A 13946-nucleotide genomic window follows, 5' to 3' on the forward strand; every position below is an offset into this window, starting at 1 on the left:
ACAAATGGCAAATAAGTTTGTTTTGAAAATTGACAAACATCACAAGTACTAGATTCAATTGAAAAAGAAGGAAATAATTATGATAAAATGTGACTGGATGGATGTCCAAGTTGTTGATGGAAGATATGACTCTCGGACAAATTATTAGTATGGTAGGCTTTATTGATAGGTTTAAGTAGATAGAGACCATTCGAATAGACTCCTTTACCAATCTTCTTCCCCGACACTCGATCTTGAAAAATAATAGTTGTAGGAGAAAAAATGACATCACAGTTTAATGAGTTAGTTATCTTCCCAACTGACAACAATTGGGCAGGAAACGATGGCGTAAGAAGGAATTTAGAACTGGGTGAGCTAAAGAAAAAAATTATTTTTTGAGTGCCTTGAACAGGCACCGTGGTTTCATTAGCTACGAAAAATTGTTTGATTGTCAAAACTTGGGGCAAAATCATGTAAAAATCGTGAGTAGTTTGCCATGTGATCAGTGGTCCCAGAATCAATGATCCAAACATTATTATGAGAAGAAGAAAGAAAGGCATGAAGGTTACCTGATGCATGAGTACTAGAAGAGGGATCAAATTCTAAGGAAAGATTCTTACTGAGTTGTTGTAGAAGACCAGTGAGATGATTTAATGAGATAGAGGTCTCATCGACTGTTGCTCGCTCTATTTTATTAGAACTTTTGTCAAAAGTTTGACGAAGATGAGGATGAAGCTGCCAACAACGATCCTTAGTATGACCTATTTTTTCACAATGATCACAGCGATATGTATCTCGCCTAGGTTTATGTCGATTATCTTTTTCCTTTTTATTAAAGAATTTCTTCTTGTCATCTTTCCAACAAAGAGAGCACTCGCTTCAACTTTATCAGTATGATAATTTGATTAATTGGACATAGCCTTTTTCTTTTAGTTTCTTCTCTTTGAATAGTAGAGCAAACACTAGACAGAGAAGGAAGAGTTGCATTCATGAGAATATTACCTCTAAGATTCTCATAATCAGATTTGAGACTACTAAGCAAGGAGAAAATCTTATCTTCTTTAACCCTCTTCAAGAGAGTCTTAGCATCAATAGTATGTGGACGATACATATCCAACTTGTGCCACAAATTTTTTTTTAAATGCCAAAAATGTTCTATAAAGGTCTTGTTGCCTTGTTCTACAGCAATGATTTCACCATTTAATTCAAAAATATGGGTTGCATTATTTTGATTACCATACAGCTCCGCCACAGTGTCCCACAATTGTTTTGTAGAATCTAAGAAAGTAAAGATCTCTGCTATCTGTGGTTGCATCGAGTTGAGAAGCCACAAACTCACAAGTTGATTGTTGCAGATTTATTCTTTACGCTTCAGATCTGTAGTAGTCGAACGAGTGATCTTGTCGTTGATATACCCAAGATTTTTTTGCCCCTAAGATAAAGACATAGCTCTAGACCACAGACTGTAATTGTGACCATTCAATAACTTAGATGACAGTCTCCAATCAAGGTTTCCATCTGAGTTCGCCATTGTTGAATAAAAATAAAATTCTCAACAAGACAAATAAACAAATCGGCAAGATCACGGATTCAAACATCCGCTTTGATACCATGTAGCAAAGATAAAAAACAAAGAAGATAAAACAGATCACAAGATAGTTACGTGCTTTAGAAATACAATTTACGTGCACGGGAAAAGAGAGAAAATATGTTCTTATTCATTGTTTTCCTTTTTTTTTTACAATTAAGAATACAACAAAGAGTTTTATATATATTACAATTAGATTTCCTAAGAGATAGGAAAACACACTTTTGGCAAAAGTCCCACACAAGAAAACCTTTTAACTGTGTTAGTCAAACAAGGCTTAGATACATCATTTTTGCACTCGCCTGATTAACCAATTCGTCAACTCGATTGCGATAGTTCCCGATGATAGATGAATATTCTAAAGTTTTTTTATTTGTTCCTAGATATGTTTCTCAAGTTCAGATGATATATTTCATTCAAATAAACTCTAGAAATCACACTACACTAGGAAAATATGACCAAAAACATAAAAATCATCATTTTGAGATAAAAAGAAGTTTTACGAAAAAAATCATTAAAAAATGATTAAATTATCAAAATACCCCTGACATCAGAACATTCTAGGGCTATCTTACGCTTAAGAAAATCCTTTCGAATACATAAAATAATAAACTAAAATCAAATAAAATATTTCGTCAATTTTTTCAAAATTTGATAAAATTATCAAAACACCCCTAATAGGGTCCGCGATCATTTCATGCTAAAAGCCCATAAGTGACATAAAACAATATTCTCATTGAATTCTGTACGAAAAATTAATTCTAAAACATTCCAAAATCTCAAAAAAAAAAGACATCGCAACTCAAAAGTCCTCTTTGAAGGCAAAACGATAATTTTTCAACATTAACATTCAAAAATAAAAAATTAATAATTAAAATATTAATTAACGTAGAGTGAAATCTTAATAAATCAAATTAAATTTTTTGAATAAATAAATTCAATTAATAATGCCCATGGGCCAAATTTCAAGTGGCGACCCATTTATTCAAGTGGGGCCTATATAATATTTAATAAAGTACCCTCCACCGGACGTCCTAAAGAATTCAAAATAATTTAATAAATAACTTTCCATTAGGGGTTCTCCAAAAATTAAAAAATTCTCATTCTACGTAAGTCAAAAAAATAAAACCTAATTAAAAACTAATTAAAATATTATCTAAACCATTTAACAAATTAGTTAGAAATTGACTTTATCTCTAAGAAACTTAATTAAACCCTAATCTTATTAACAAAGTTCTTTAAAAATGAGCCATCACCACCTAATTTCGTAGCTTAAGAGAAACCCTTGAAAATCAAGGTCAAAAACTCTCTAAAATCTTCCCAAAATCCTAAATCTAGAATCTTAAGTCAATACTTAACCCCAAGTCCTAAATTTCAACCTAAAAAATATTCAAAAATTCTAAAAACATCCAAAAAATGATAAAAATATCCAGATTTAGAAGAAGAAAGTCTCATCTCGAAGATCGACAACAGATCTAAAAATAAAGATAACATGAGAAGATTCACATGAGAAACGTTCACCACTAGTTTTTGAGGGAACTATCGTTGTAATCACTCAGGTAAAAGAAAAGATAATTTCTTTATTTTGATTTTGAATTTAGGCCATTTTTGCAATATAAATATTTGAGAGGAGTAGAGACCGACTTTCACTGAGCGAGATTGGTGCCTAATACTTTCCAATTTCGTAATCTGATTCCTATACTTATAATCTATTCGTAGTTCTGTATTTCTTATACATTTGGAGTAATTTTTTGATTTTGATACCATAAAACTATATGGCGACTCCTAAAAAGAAAAAACGGACCCGTACCTGTGGATTAAGGGCACTTTCACAAGGAAACCTCTTAACTTTGTTCGTCAAACACGCCTACACGAATAGAAACAAATCTTCATTGATTTCCTCTCAACTCCAACATTTTTCGATATTGATCCATATACTTGGATCATGGTATCTTCATTCTCCACCCATGGGTCCTTTCCCCAACATCACTCCTCCCATGACCTTGATAGCCAAAGGGACCCCTCAACATTTAACAACTACATCCTTGTGATGCACTCTATTTCTGAATTCGTACATTGACCTCCAATGCTTGCAAATGCTTTTTTTGAAATCTCAATAGTGCACATTGATAGAGCAACTTGATCCTTCCTAGTTGTAACAAACTAAGAATGACACAAGAACCATTGTTCGACAAAGTCAAAGATGACTCAAGCTCACCCACCATTGCTTTTCATTGACTCCCATAAACATCCAAGATAAGTAAGTACTTTTTCCCATCCAACTATTGATGTGGTTTCTCTAATAGACCTCATACATCTATGTTTGATAAGTCCATGTTCATTTCCAATTTTCTCAACATAATCTTGATTAATTCTTCAAAATTGAAGCTCTTGGAAACTGTCGCAAGCAAGAGATGTTCAAAGCTAATTTTCACTTAGTACCCACTTTTTTTTCCAATAGATATAAGGTTAGTGGTTTGCAAAGGAAGTTGAGTTCAAGGGGATTTAAACTTAAGATGTGGGAACAACATTCCACACGTCTTACCACTTAGCTAAGATGGCTCTTTGCTTATCCGCCACGTTACTTATATCTTTTTAGCAAGGGTGGTTTTGCTTATTCCACCCATCCCAACAATCCCAATGATCCTCAAGGGGCCATGTTCTTCCATGACCACCCTCTTAATTTTCTTCTAATCATCATCTAGGCCTACTATCTCAACATTCACAAGGATTGGTATGCAGTTGGCTGATTACTGCCAATATGTTCTTTGTTTTGAAGTATTGGATTTGTACGCAGGTAAGCTTTCATCCTTTCTCTAAGAATAACCATTTCTTGATTAATTTGACTCGATCTTCTTCCCCCATTTGGTAATGTGACTACTTGAATTGCCCCCTTCTTTGTCGTTGTATAAGTAACAACCCACAATCTTCTATAATGTCCTCTACTTCATAAAGAAATTCTCTTAGTTCTCTTACAACTGTCTCAAGACATTCATTTTGATCCTTTCTCACTTTATCTGCATCTTTGATGAAGCTTTCATGTGGAGGAGCTCTTTAATTTTATTATTATTATTTGATTTTTAATAAAAAAAACTTTTTATCCAATTCAAGCATTTGACAACCATCTTTTACGAGTTGGGGGCACGGTCAGTCCCCTCCCCCAATATGCACCAGGTAATTTCTGGCATAAATCCCCAAGGGTGGCCCCTAGGGAGTGATTCAAACTCAAGACCTCCGCTTCATGATTACCAAGCTGAGGCTGAGTAGCCATTGCTGTGAAAGTACCTCAAGTTTTCTTTTCAAGTTCTGTTTGATTGCATGGGAAAGTTTTTTAAGAGAGTGAATTCTTTGGGAATTGGATTTCTTGTGAGAAAACTTTTCTCCATCTGATTACACGTTGGTTGCTCATCTAACTTTTGTTCGAAAATCAGTCCAATCGCTTGTCCAATTTGAGCCTCGTCAACAATTGAAAACGTTGAGATTTCCATTCCTCGAGATCAACAATTGGAATTGACGATTCTTCTAGTTATCTTTCTAGAATGAAGATTGGAAAAAACTTTGAAGAGGGCAGACCCCTGGTCCCTAGGGAGTTTTTCCAAATGTTAATGAAAAAGTAGGGGTTTGAAATGAACTCAAAAATTACGTGTCATGTTGAAAGGAGAGTTCCTTCAAAAATTTGGAAATTGTCTGACCACGTAAGGAGTGGACAAGGTCTTTGGAAATGCCATTTTAATGCTAATCAATATGCAACTCTTGTTTAAGAATATGATACTGCCACTCTCATTAATTTCTTATCATAAAATAGTTTAATTTTTTTTTTTAAATATCTATTGGAATCACTTTGTGTGACTTTTGGAGGCAGTTTGTATATTGAGATTATAATTAAAGCCATTCTTCCCAAGTATACGAAAAAGAAAACCTGTCCTCAACAATATATAAGCAGAGATGTAAGGATAATATTTCTTTTATTTCATTATTATTATTACTACTGCCTTCTAAGCATCATACATGGCAGGACACAAGATCTAACGGTCACACTATAAGTACACCCATAAATCTACAGCTTCATAGGCTCCCCCACTTGTCATGCTAGCATAGGGCTGTTATCACTTAGTTGCTGGTTTTCCACCTTTTGTCGTCACCTGTAATTACAAACCATTAAAATTTGATGAGATGAAACTATCTAATTATTTTCTCTTCACTAGTCATCTATCTAATCATACTAATAACCTAAAATAGAACATTTGAAATTATTTTGTGTAAATCAACTTACGGATACCAATGGTTGAGTAATACAATAAATAAACTCTACCAAAAATCTTCAAAATCTTTATTTAAAATGGAACTCCTCACTTCACTTGATTCCACAGTTGAAAAATCGTCAATTTCAATTAAATTGAAATTTTAATTTTTAAAGATTCGACGTGATAAATTTGGGGGTTCAACTCAAAACCAGTTGGCAATGAATGGAGAGGCCCAGGAGCTTATAAGAAGAGAGATAAGGCACTTAGTGTCCGATGTCATGTGGGAACTAAACTCAACACGATGCGTTAGCATCTGGAGTTGTTGTAAAACTAGATGGCATCCATATTATAAAAGATGTTGTATCAAAAAATTGTCCCCTGATCCCTACCATGTATATATCTTTCATAGGATTGGGGGACAACTATTTGTTACAATATCTTTTACAAAACCATTCCGATGCCATCCATTTTTTCAGTGTTTTTTACACCACCACCGGAAGCTGTTGGATCTTGTAATATGGACGGCATCCTAGCATTGTAAAAAATGTTGTATCTATTTATATACCTTCTTAGGCTTCTGCTCAACCTTCTTAGGGGTTGGCTTAGAAGCCAAACCCTTGGGAGTGGGAGTGGGAATGGGAGTAGGAGTAGGAGTGGGAGTGGGAGCCTTTGCAGGCTCTTTCTTAACTTGACTACATGGTTGAGAACAACAAGCAGGTTTCTCAGCCTTCAATGAAGCCATTCTTCTTAAACTCTTGTAACACAAAAAAAATCAGAAGCTTTGTTACCTTATTGGCCTTGATATTATCTTCTTCAAATTACTTCTATTTATACAAGTGTTTCAGCAATTTGATATGGACAGGAATTAATGGAATAAAAGAAATGGAGAGCAGTTGGAAGAATATGGTAGTGGATGCTTGTTTGCTTAATATTCCTGACTTCCATTATTAGGAGAATATCTCTTAGAATAGAATATATATGTGTGATCATTTACTCGTTGGATTTATACTTCAATCCAATTGTGGAGATAAGAGATGGATAACTAATAAAGTAACAATTTCAAAAATTATATTCCCCTCCCTCCCTTCCTCCCTCTTGTCGTCCTTCTCATCTCCTCACCCCAGCCCTTACCTAAACCTTCATCTCTCATCTAGGGTTACAATTTGATCTGTTTCAAATCGATAATCGAACCAAATTGATAGCTTTGAACTGTTTTGGAATAAATTGTGGTTCGGGTTCTGGATTAACAAAATGGAGAGTCGATTACTTCGATTTGGTTCTCGGTTCAAGGCTTGTATGAATGGAACCAAACTGAGAATCGAACCCATAAATCTTTCCCTTGTATATCCCGAAGCAAATGATCTACGGTTTTGTGATGGGGCATATGTCAAAGAGGGGCGTCATATTATCACGATTTTATACAAAATTCTCAAATTCATAAAATTCTTTGAATTAAGGTTAGCTGATTAAATCATCGAAGTGATGAATTAATTGACAATTCTTCAATTAATAATGGATCATGGTAACATTTTCACCATTCACCTTCAAAATTGTATTTTTTTTCAACATTCAAACATCAGAAGACGACAATGGTTTTTTGAGAGGTTGAAGATGATAGGCTTGGTAAAAAACCCAAAAACATATTTTGTATAATCTCCAAAATTTTGCCATTTTTTTGGTGAAACTTCCTGAATTTATCTGAATTGAAACCCACTGAATAATTACCGAATTGGAACTTCATTACCATACACATAAGAACTACAAGAAAAAAAAAGCCTAAAGAGGATTACTCCCTGGATTTTTGAAGGAAAAAATAACAGTTTTTTGGTTAAGGTATTGAAGATGAGAGAGAGTGCTTTGATCATTTTATGTTAGTCTTTTGTAGAAGACCATAGTCAAGGTGGGTATTTCATCAGTTGGGAACCACAGGGGTACCTGAAATATTTGCTAAAGCATAAAGGGGGATGTCTAAATCACCCTATGTTCAATAACCAGTTTACTACAACATGACTGAATTTATTAATTCAACATGGGCTATTAGTTTTGATTTTCTAAGCTTTAATTTTTATTTATTTATATCCAATAATATAATAAAACATAGTTGTTGCATTAGCTAGTAGAGTTATTTAAAAAGAGATTCATATTAAAAAAAAAAAAAAAAAAAAAAAACATCATGGAACAAAAATAAAAAGTAGTGATCCCACTACAGGAGAAGAGGGAAGCCCAATGCACCCACCCACTACCTAGTATGATTTTTCCAGTCTTGTGACTTGTGCCAACATGTCTCCTTCTCACCTCCAAATACCAATATTGTAAAATTTTGAATTTTTAATTCGTATCTCGAGGAAAAAAATAAATAATGAAAATTTGATAAAATCTTGAAAGTGGGACTTAGGGGTAAAACTTTAGGAGGTTTCTAATCATTTTTAAGGAAATCTGAGCTCACCTTTAGATTTAAAATGATTGAAAAATATACTTTAGCCTGTAAGCACGCTCAAGTGCGAGTCCGAATAGAAAAATTATAAAATCCTCGATTACCGAGTCGGATCAGATTAGAATAGTGACTTTTTGTTAAAGTAGGAATTATTAAGATTCGATTACACCATTGGGTTCGTAACAAAAAAATATTGAACATGGACTATTTATTTATCATTTTTGAAGCACAAAAAGTCGAATTATCGTCAAAAACGAAAATGACGTTAATTTTAGGAGTCACCACAGGCCAAAAATGTAAATTTTTGTTAGACATAGAATTTGTAGAAATTGACTACACCATTAGATCCGAAATGAAAAATTAGACGAAATAGAGTATTCATTCGTCATTTTTGGAGTCTAGACGGTCAAGTTATCGTTGATCAAAATAATAGGTAAAATATCGATTTCATCCCAAAATATATATCAATAAATTTTGTTCACTATTCACCTTTGTTTTAAATGACTCAAAACCAGCCAACCCATTTTTTTTTTTTAAATTCATTTTTTCTTCAATTTTCAACCTCAGATTCGTTGTAAACAGCTTGCCGTTGACTTTCGCCGTAGAAGGGAAAAAGGTTCGTAGTCTTGACATCTATAAAACCCACCCAAGATCCTTTCGTTTCATTTTCTCTCTCGCCTCGTATCATCAAAAATCAGCTGTATTCATATACGGGAGTTTCGAAACTTCGACCTCAAATTTCATCGATTTCGGGATCAAATCGTCTTCCGTTGCAGAAGGGAGAAAGGATAATGGCATCGAGATCTTCGAAATCACTGGGTCAGATTCAAAAATCAGTCACCTCGAAGTTTGAATCATCTCGATTTTCGTGTCGTTCGTCTCGATTTTCATACAAGTGCTTCAATTCCGTCATATAGAGATTGTAAGGAACTCTCAAATTTCTATTAGTAATCATAGATTGTGAAAATTTCATTTAGGATTTTATTAAAAATTTGTGGCGAGTTTTCAAAAATATAGAATTCAACTAATTATTTCAAATTCATGCAAGAACTTGCATATTTGATATGTTTAACTGTATTTTATAACAAATTATACGTGAGTAGGATACTTCAACGGGTTATTTCCATCAGTTGGGTCCTATGCACTACTCGGACCCCATTTTGATATAAATTTTATATTTTTTTAATATTATTGATAAAAGTAAATTCCATAGTTGGAAAATATGATTTAGTATTCAATGAACTCATAGTGAGTTGATGAGTATTAGAAAATATATATTTTATTTGAGAGATTGAAAACTATAAAAATCGAAAAAAGGGAAAAAGGGTATGAAATAGTAAAATGTCAAAGTCACACCCGAGGGGTGATGTCTACATTTTACATTGTTGTATTGTGTGTAAGTTGGTAAATGGATATCCAGGGATAATGTTACTAGTTGCATATTTATTTACTTTCTATTAGCGCGAGGCGCTGTTTACTTTTTCGTTCAGTTATTTATTTTAGGTCGGGTAGCCACAGTTGCATGGTAGGAAACTCGATATCCATTCTCAACCTTGTATTATTAATTTCTCTTTATTTTCAAATGAAAATAATATATATGTAGCTAGTTTGTGAGCTGTTAAAGAGTCTGTAAATACCTGAATGGATAGTGTGTCATATCATCCGGAGTAGTGTACTATCTTGCGATGTACGGTAAGGACCACCAAGCTCATACGTGGTATGGTACGCATATGAGAGTGGAGTCACAACTGGAATCCGGGTTATTCCTCTCTATCATTACCAGTGAACTTGTAATTTAAAGGTGGTCGTATACGAATGGTTTGTATATTTGGGAATCACATGCATGCCTAATAGGCATAGATGAAGATGATTAGTTAGTGATCACTAACAATATATAGTAGTCTAACGTTTTGACACATCGAAAATAGACCCATTACTTACGATTACGTCAAACGGCCAGCTTGAGCAGGATAAATGATCAACCAAACATGGTAAGTGCAGCGACCGATTACAAAATCAGGAACTAAAAGCCAGAGAAAAATTGTAACATCATGTCCCGACTGAGAGCGATCCAGTCGTGAATCCCAACTTTCTAATTCCAATACTCCACCATAATGTATTATGTATTTGTTTTGATATATAAAATGAAATGCATTTAATGTTTCTATTTGGTCAATTAGATTTGTATATAAAGAAAATACTATAGTGAGTACTGTTGATTGATGTAATGTCAGTTTTAAAATGTTTAGTTGCTCATCCCTGGTTATATGTATCAGTTAATCGTAGTTTATTCTGTAAAATTTTGTATATTTTAAAATGATTCAGTATGTTTATGCGTTCACGTTAGGAGGGGTTATTAGTAAAAATTGTTTGTTTCCTTACTAGGTAACCATTGTTACTCACTCATTCCTTCCTATTTTTTTTAGCTTCAGAGCCTGCAGTTGGAGAGGCGGGTGTAGAACCAGAAAGTGGGGACCATCTGGTGGGTCAGATAGACGACCAGAGTCCATTACCTGGTGAGTACTGGGGTTATTACCCCTAGTGGTGTTGATTCGTCTAAGAGTAATATAGATTTTGATTTTGAGTGTTAGGAATTTTGTTAGAGTGAGGAATTTTTGTATCATCATGTATATAAATTTCTTCTTCCGTACTTTGATTTTCGTACGTTATTAGATGTATATAGGCTTCCGCTAGCATTATATTTTGTATGTATATATGCAGGATTGTATGTCGTTTATCAGGTGCAGGTTGAACGCCTTGGAATGCTAACATAAACAGAGGAGACCATGCCGAAATTTCGAGGCGACACCTAGTACCTCGAGATCTGACATGGGGCTTTGTGTTAGCATTTGGCGGGGCGTCACAGATGGTATCAGAGCATAGTATTAGATCCGTATGGGATACATATCTACTATGTTTTGAAGAGTGGACTGATGCCACGAATATTAGAGTAATATTAAGAATTCAAAATTCAAACTCATTAGTAGTTTCGTATTGGGATTACGAGCTCTGCCGTGTCTAGAGTCCATAGAGCCTATTATGATTATGATAGGATCCTAGGTTCGTTTTATTAGTAATGAAAATGGTGTTCATTATTAAATCCCTTGTTAAAGTAGTAAATGATGCTTTCATAATAACGATTTTAGTCATATGATGATAAATTCCTTGTTACTGATGAACAGAAACAAGATGAGCGGACGAAGCAGAGGTAGAGGTCGAAAGAGAGGCCAGAACGCCGTAGAGGCGGGACAGGTGTCGGATCAGACCCCCGATCTGATAGCGTAGATAATGTCGTTTATGGGACAGATAGCTGAGTCCCAAAACAAGTTTAGAGATGAGATGCTTGAGTCACATGCTAGACTAGCCGAGGAGGTGGCAGAGTTGAGGGAGCGTCAGGCTTCTTCACAAGGGACCGATCACATTCCACCTCAGGATCCACCGCATATATCACAGCCACAGGTTGTACCATTGAGGGTCACGAGGACTCCCCCACCCCAAACACAAACAGATCCGGAGATGTGGCTACAAAATTTCCAACGACTACGTCCACCCCGATTTGGAGGTTCTTTCGACTCGACTGAGGTCGAGGAATGGGTTTTAAAAACCTGGGAGATTTTGAGTGTCATACAGTGCCCGAGAGACCAGTGGGTAATGGTGGCTACATTTCAGTTCGATGCGGATGCCAGCCATTAGTGGCGATCTGAGAGAAATGTTTTGGGGGATGGACCTTTTGAGTGGGCCAATTTTGAGAGGATGTTCTTAGACAGATTAATATCTGAGACGGCTCAAGAGATCAAACATCAGGAATTTTTAGGGTTGGTGCAAGGCAATCTATCTGTTATAGATTACGAGCTGAAATTTACCAGACTGTCACGATATGCACCCGAGCTTATTTCGACTAATCTGTAGAAAGCCCACAGATTTTTCAGAGGACTGCAACCCTACTTGAGGGCCAGAAAGTCAGTGATTGAGACCACCAGCTACAAAGATATGGTGAGTTGAGCTCAGAGGGTTGAGCGAGAGGAGAGGGAGTTGCAGACTTCAAGGAGGCAGACCAGTCGACCCCAGGCTTCTTTTTCACCTAGATCTGATCCGGCCAAGAGGCCGATGTATTCGAGATCGAGTGGCTCTGGACCAGCATATCCATAGTACAGAGCTCCTATTCCATCGAGTTATGGATTAATTGGGGCTTCAGTGAGGCCAACAGGGCCAATGAGACCAATCAAGCAGATTTCGTGACCACCGACTCCAGCTTCCCGACCAACCGCCCCGCAAAGACCTATATAGACGAGACTATTGGCATATTTTTCTTATGGCCAGACGGGACACATCAGGAGAGAATGCCCTCTATCACAGTTGCGAGCAAGGGCTGTGACCTAGTAGAAAGTACCTATCTCTGACAAAATTTTGGAAGGTACGATTTTTAATTATAATATTAAAAAGTGGAGTTATATTCAACACTAGTTCCTCTATATCATATAATTTTGTTGAGATTTTGCACACTTACTAGAGCTAGAAACAACTGACGGGGGTCAAGTAATGAAATTATCTATACCATTGGGAGGCCTTGTGAAGAAAGAATGAGATTTTTGGAAGATCATTTAAGAACTTACAAAACATAGGTGTTAGAATAGTTGTAAAGTATAAGAAGACGAGTGCGATTTGTAAGGCTAGTGATGTAACTATGTAGCAAGTGAAAATATGTGTGATATGGGCAAGATAAAGTTAAATGAATAAGGTTTAATCAATGTAACAATGATATTTAAGTAGTAATTAATAGAAGTTATAATTTTGGGGACAGAGTAAGAAAGTGTGTGTCTTGCAGAATGACTCTACCACCGCAACTTGAGCAAGCCTTCAAAGTGTTCCACGTATCCATGCTGAAGAAGTATTTACTAGATCTTTCACACGTGGTTAATTTGCAAGACAATTTATTGGATGTGTTTAAAGAAGAAGTGTAAGTTGGTTAATGTAAGGTAGAATGTGAAGTACATATATATCTCGAATTAGAATTGATGGGTAAAAAGATGTGATGTAGGATTTATCCCCTCGAGTAAGATTTTAAATTATAAAGATTATGACAAAGGTTTTAATGAAATATCACAATAAGTAGAAAATAAAATATTAAATTGAATATAAAGATAATAGTGTGTTTGCGATAAATCTATGTATTGAGGAGTAACATTCATGGCAATTATGAGTAAAACATAATAAACGGTGCAATTAGTGAGAAAAATAAAGATAAAGAATAGAGAAGATGTAAAAAGATTGTTGTTGATAGATATTGGTGGGGAAGTGAGATAATGTGAGCTGATTATTATCTTAGGGTTATACAAATAATAGATTAGTTGGAGTATGAGTTTGACTTAGAGTCATTAATTAATGAATGTGCTGGGTTGACGCAATATAGGTGACATAATGTTATGAATTATAAATGAGATTGACTTGGGACCAATAATAGATGATAATAAAAAATTTGTATTATTCATTATACATGTCATGTTAGTAGGATGGTGACAAAGCTTACTAAGGTATTATTTTAATTTCGAGGACGAAATTTTTATTAAGGGGGGAGAATGTAAAATCCCAAAATTTTAATTTGTATCTTGAGGAAAAAAATAAATAATGAAATTTTGAGAAAAATTTGAAAGTGGGACTTAGGGGTAAAACTTTAGGAGGTTTCTGATCATTTTTAAGGAAA

At 34.9% G+C, this 13946-nt stretch overlaps 1 long non-coding RNA gene across 1 annotated transcript; it reads right to left on the reverse strand.

Annotated features, from left to right (window-relative positions):
* Positions 1-5515: 5515 nt before the first annotated feature.
* On the reverse strand, positions 5516-6856 carry LOC147401453 (uncharacterized). The gene is made up of 2 exons (XR_015178478.1): positions 6377-6856; positions 5516-5709 (listed from the first exon to the last, which is right to left on the reverse strand). It is a non-coding gene; the product is annotated as an uncharacterized LOC147401453 (long non-coding RNA).
* Positions 6857-13946: the final 7090 nt, after the last annotated feature.

The sequence above is a fragment of the Akebia trifoliata genome, chromosome 5 (assembly GCF_017979445.1).
Source record: "Akebia trifoliata isolate Shusen 1 chromosome 5, ASM1797944v1, whole genome shotgun sequence".
In the NCBI taxonomy this organism is placed as follows: Eukaryota; Viridiplantae; Streptophyta; class Magnoliopsida; order Ranunculales; family Lardizabalaceae; genus Akebia; species Akebia trifoliata.